At 40.5% G+C, this 5,932-nt stretch overlaps 1 non-coding gene across 1 annotated transcript; it reads left to right on the forward strand.

Annotated features, from left to right (window-relative positions):
- The first annotated feature begins 212 nt into the window (after positions 1–212).
- Positions 213–338, forward strand: LOC116906463. The gene has a single exon (XR_004388718.1). It is a non-coding gene; the product is annotated as a small nucleolar RNA SNORA17 (small nucleolar RNA).
- The last annotated feature ends 5,594 nt before the right edge of the window (positions 339–5,932 follow it).

Consider the following 5,932-nt stretch of genomic DNA (forward strand, 5'->3'; position numbering starts at 1 on the left):
AACATACTTAAGAGACATAGAAACTAAGTAAGATGAAGTCTAGGTCTTGTGAATCTTCAGCTTGTAAATAAAAAGAAAAGAGCCCAAATTTGAGTCCTAGACCAGGACTCTGAATTCAGGCTGACATTTAAAACAGTACAAATAAGGCTTAATTGAGTCCAAACACCAAACCAATTATAATCTACGTGATGAAGTGAAAACCTTAAAAAAAGTCTGTCCCTAGAGGAACTGCAGGTGTGGCTAATATGTCATATGTACCTAAGCAGGTAGCAGAAAGGAGAGAGGCTATGTCTACACCCAGAGTCGACAAATATCTGAATGATCAGTAGCCTCCCATCCCCTGAAAAAGAAGCAACACAAGCATGAAATAACCACAATTCCAGGACCAAGCAGGCCCAGATGAGCTTCCAAGACAGGGAGCAAGCCTGAGACTAGAAGAACTCTACCTGGGGCTTTGAGCCCTAGGCAAAAGTAAATGTGAAACAGACAGTCCTCTCAAGGGGCCACTTGAACAAGAAGTGAGCCTGAGGTGACCACCAGACCACAGCCATGAAGGCCTTGGAGGGCACATCGTGTCTGAGATGACCCTTGCCTGGAGCCAGAATGCATGAGCAAGGCATAGCACTCCTGAGAGAGTACTTCAGACATTCAGAGACTTCAGGCCTTACTAAGAGGAATAAGTAAGCAGTAGAGAAATGGAAAAGAGAGAAACAGAGGATGAGGGCAAAATGAAGACAGGCAGAACTTGAAACTCGGGGGTAGTGAGGAATAGCCTGATGTGAGTATCCAGTGATGCCACCTGGGACCCTGGTAAGGTCCTGGCCTGTGATTCCACCACATCTGAGTCCATGGCCCTGCAGTATCAGGAGTCTGTTACCACCAAAGACCAGGTAGATGTCCCTGGGCTGCTGCAGGGAACATGTTAATGTCTGAAGGCTGGGCAAAACCAGACCAACCCCTCACTTGAGCTTTGGGGATGAGCTGTCCCTGGAGGAATGAGAGCAGGAGAACTGACCCCACTCCTAGTCAGCTGTAACACTTTGGAGAACAGGCCCTGCACCTCACCTGGGCAGTACAGTTAGAACTGGCCCTGAATGTGAGGGTTGCAGGTGAGCTGACCCAAGAATATGCATATGAGAAAGCCAGCCCTGCCTCTTATTGGCTGTGTGTGGTGTCAGTGAAAGAGAGATCCTCTCCCCCTCCTTTTTCCTCTTTGTTGGACAGGATGGAAAGTTAGCCCCAATGGGATCATTAAAGCAGGAGCGCTGTCTCTTCACCTCACCTGATGTAGCACTTAAGAGAGGAAATCTTGTACCCCAATTGTGCAATACAGTGCAGTTGACCCTGATGGTGGAGCCAAGGGTGAGCCAGTCCCAAGGGTGTGAGCATGGAAGAGCTGGCGCCTCAACTTGTCTATCATGTACCAACCTGGATGAGGGAGAGGTGCCCTCCCTGTCCCTCGCCCTTTGCCACCTATGGAAAATTGAAGGACTGACTCTGGGAGTATGAGAGCAGGAGAACCACTTCTGACTCTTGTCTGCTGGGGAGTAATAGTAGGAGAACTGGCCATGTTCCTTAGCAGCTGCAAAACTTGGGAGAGCAGGCCCTGTACCTCCACTGGGCATCAGGGTAGAGCTAGCACTGGTTACAGAAGAATGGGAGGGTCTGCTGGTGAGATGGGAGCTTTCTTGCTGACCAACTCAGATACCTCTGAGACCCATATCCTACCCTAACATCTACCCAATCAATGAAGTTCTGGAGTTCCTAAAGGGGATTGTCCTACAGATACAAAATTATAGGCTATCCATGACACAGAGTATCAACAGCATATCTGAAAGGACTTCTAGTGAGGTTCCAGTATTGATATAATAGCAGAAGCCAGAGACCTTGTGACAGACCAACAAGTCATTGCAATGAACATTTGCAAGCAAGGAAGTGTGGACAAAGGGGTGTGTGTATGTGTAATGTCACAGTGTGACACGACAGCTTCCACAATGACATTTATTTTCTCTGATGAGTGGAAGGTTGCACAGATGGAGGGCAGGTATGAGGGGAAGGGAAGATAAGTCAGATTGAAGTATAGGGTATGAAATTCACAAAGAACCGATAACAATTTTAAGATATATAAAAAATTCAAAAAAGAATAAAATGAGAATATACATGTTAGACCTTTGATTTAGATTGTTGTAGGCAGAATGTTCTGGAGTTCAGAGTCCCAATGATGTTTCCACCTATATTCTTTGCTTTTTGGATATGGGCATGAACAACATGTAATAAACTGCAGTGATTAACTTACTTCATATGATAAAGCCTATGGGATTTTGCAGATGTAATTATGGTTGTAATCAACTGACTGGCTTTGGCTTTGAGTTAATGAAAAGGGAGATTTTTCCTAGTTGAGCACAGCAAATCAAGTGAATTGCTTAAAGAAACTGGAGATCCAAAGGGAGACTCATTTGTTTGTCTCAAAGGAGCAAAGCTATGATGAGCTCTACATATTCAAGGAAACAAAATTTTCCAACATTTATGTGAGATTGAATGAGAACTCAGAGCATCACAAGAGATAGACAGTAAGCCTGATACCCTGGTAGAACTCCATAAGCCATGTCATAAGAATAGTAAGACAGCAAGAAGATATTGTGTTCCCTGATAAATTTATGATGATGTATTTTTCAGAAATAGACAATGAACACTCATTTGATGACTAAAAATTAGATGCTGCTGTAACTAAAACCCAAGGATATAGCAATGTCTTTGTAATGAGAAGATGGTGGGTAGAGATGAGAGCAGAACACAGCACAAAAAGCATTAGCTGCCTTGAACAATTGTTAGTAGAAAAATGGCCTCTTTAATTGGGCTTAGAAGCGCTTTGAAAGGAAAGTACAAGCTGTTGTGTAGTGGAGAGAAGGTTATTGATATGTCTCCTGCAACTATGTACAAGCTGAACTCATAAAAACTTAGCATGGTCCTTTCTGGGTGTGGTCATTCACAATGGAGTTGTCCAAGCTGCTGCTGTTTTTTCTTGTTGCTCATAGGAAGACACAAAAGGTGAATTAAATTGAGAGAACTGTTACAAATATACAATAAAATCTTATGACTCTGATAAGTGGTTCACATTTTTGGAGGTAAGAATGCTTTGTATTTTTCCAGGAGTTCAGCAGCAAGTTCTTGTAATTATTTACCAATCCCCAGAGAGAACTCTGAAGGCACAGAAGGAATGCTAAGATCATTACCATGCCTAACAGCACAAAACAGAATCCAAGCCCTTCCACCCACTCATCTGTGGCTACAGTTTATTAATTGTATAAAGTCATGAGGCATAACACATCAAAAGAAATAAGATGATATCAGTGGGCGTATCACTAAAAGACAGGCAGCAAGGAAGAAGGGATGCAGATCCGTCATAACTTTCCCTCTTAACTTCAAGAAAGGCTCTGGCATAGATAGCCTTTGCATGGTCCAAAGGATTAGGGCATCATGGCTCAAAAGTGGCCTACCCAGCTCCTACGTGCTCACTGGGCCAACATTTGAAGGTGATTCTTCTTTCGGGGTAAGGGAGGTAACAACCTAGACTCTCCCAGGGAGTTCATCTCTGACACAGGTGATGTATTTTTTCATAATACCAGGAAATCACTCTCTATCTCAAACATTGTATCCCCAGTTCATTCTATGGTCATTCGAAAAATTATATACAAGAAATGGAGGAGGTCAAACAGGGTCTCTACATGGCAACCCAGGAAACTGTCATAGTGAAAGGTGATCTTTTAAGAGAGAAAAATGATACTATATGATAGAAGATATAGGCTACTCACAAGTCTAAATTAACTACCAATTTTGTAGAAATAAAAAGAGTTGCCTCTGGCCCTAAAAGATGAAAATGGAAGTTTTAAGGATAAGTCAGTAGGACTCTGCAATGCCTTGAGAGTGATGCTAGGATTTCTCTCTACCCACCAAGCTTCTCAGTTGTCCTTACCACAGAAAGAACATTTGTTGAGCAAGGTAAAGGAAGAAGAAACCAGAGGTTGAACAGCATTGGCTGCAATGAGAAGACAGTATAGGGGCTTCTGTCTGTTTCCCAGACTTTAGTTAGAACTTCACCTGACCTAGAAGAGTGGAAAAGTCATCAGACACCATCTTCTGAAAGCACTGAAGAAATATGTCAGATGGAATAATTTCCCTGGTGACGAAAATAAACTGTGCTGATTCAGTGACTATATTTGAAGGATTACATTCTGTCTACTTTAGAGGACCCATGGAGGAAAATACCTATCAGGAAGTTTACTTTTGTTTACAAAGTATTTTTCCCTGAGAAAGTTTCCAGAGTCTTATACTATAGATATAATTAAATTGATAAAGAAGAGATTGTAACATCTTGCTTAGTGGGAAGATCTTGGTCTCAGACTCTTAGGCAATTCACCTCTGCCACAGTGATACATTTTCTCATGGTACCAGAAACTCACTCCATATCTCTGACACTGTACTCAGAGTTCATTCTGTCGTTCATTCTATAACCTATAAGCAAGAAAGGGACGAGGGCAATACTGGGTCTCCACAAGGACGATTTGAACAAGTCATTAATCCTTTCAATCATTCCTTATCTTCCCATTTAAAAACTAGAAAACCCCTAGATAAGCCATTGGTTCTCAACAGTATCCAGGGTACATTCAAGACATCACCAAGGAGAAAGATCTTTAGCTAATAACCTATAGGCTATATATCGTATAACCTTTATCCTGCAAAGAGGTAGTATTATGGTGCTCATATGACTCAAATTGTATATAAAATGCCTTATCTAAAATAGATTTTCTTGCTTAAAAAATAGCATTCTTTATTTCCTTAGCATTCTTTTTCTATTCTATGAGGTATAGTGTAAAAATCTGCAACATGTTATTCTCTTCTTTATGTCAACTTGATGTTTGAGTTCTTGAGAATGGACCAAAATAGCAGTGGGACAAGTCTGATTAAAATTTATTGGATGTTAAGGTCAAATTTTGGATGTGGAGAAGTTTCCAAGGGACCTTTTTAATCTAAGTCTTCAGTACTCCGAGTCTATGTACTCGGATTAGAGTTCAGCACCATGAGAACCAGGACAACAACAGACAAGGCTTTAAACTTCTAAGGATAAAATATGTGCTTATTCTAAATAAGGACTGTTTAGGATTCTAGATTACTAGTTCCTGTAGCAAAGAATTAAGAAATCTAGATAGGCTGCCTAAGCAGCAAGAATATGATCTGTCTACTCAGGACACATTTTATATTCTTTCTGTCAGGATTGGTGGTAAGTTCCATAGAAGAGAAATCATTATGCATGATCTTCTCATGCCTGAACAGTTCCAGAATACAAATCCTACAGTATTGAATCTTGAGATACTTTTATGGATTTTCTGTTGAAACTATTTCATTGATAGATTAGAAATCTAACATCAAAATCAGAGAATATTTTGTTATTCAAGGCAATATTATATTTAATATAATTTAAGATATTTGCCATAAGAAAAGGCTTTTTAGAAAGAAATGGTTTACATAAAATGAACTGTACCTCTTCAGATAATGGATCATTCAGAGCCTGAGAAAATACATTACTGCCTTGCTTGATATGTACCTCTACTTGCAGGGCATCCAGTAGATGAAAGGGCACTGGATATTGAGCAGAATTTTCCTTCATTTCATTACCCTGAAGTATCCCACATAAGTCTTCTAGAATATACTCCTAAATAAACATACTTGTAAAAAAATGCTGACTTATAGTCTCTTTCAATTTTCCCTATTAAAACTTGGAGAGTTCCGTCATTAAAACAGTAATGACAAAACAGATATTGGGAAGCAATTAGTCTATGCTGTAAACAAGGTTCTGAAAACAGAGAAGAGAGGTGAAAATATTTTGTGCTACTTTCTCATTGGTTTTGTTAATAGAAGGCAAGTCCTTTGAACC

The sequence above is a fragment of the Rattus rattus genome, chromosome 7 (genome assembly GCF_011064425.1).
Source record: "Rattus rattus isolate New Zealand chromosome 7, Rrattus_CSIRO_v1, whole genome shotgun sequence".
Classification (NCBI taxonomy): Eukaryota; Metazoa; Chordata; class Mammalia; order Rodentia; family Muridae; genus Rattus; species Rattus rattus.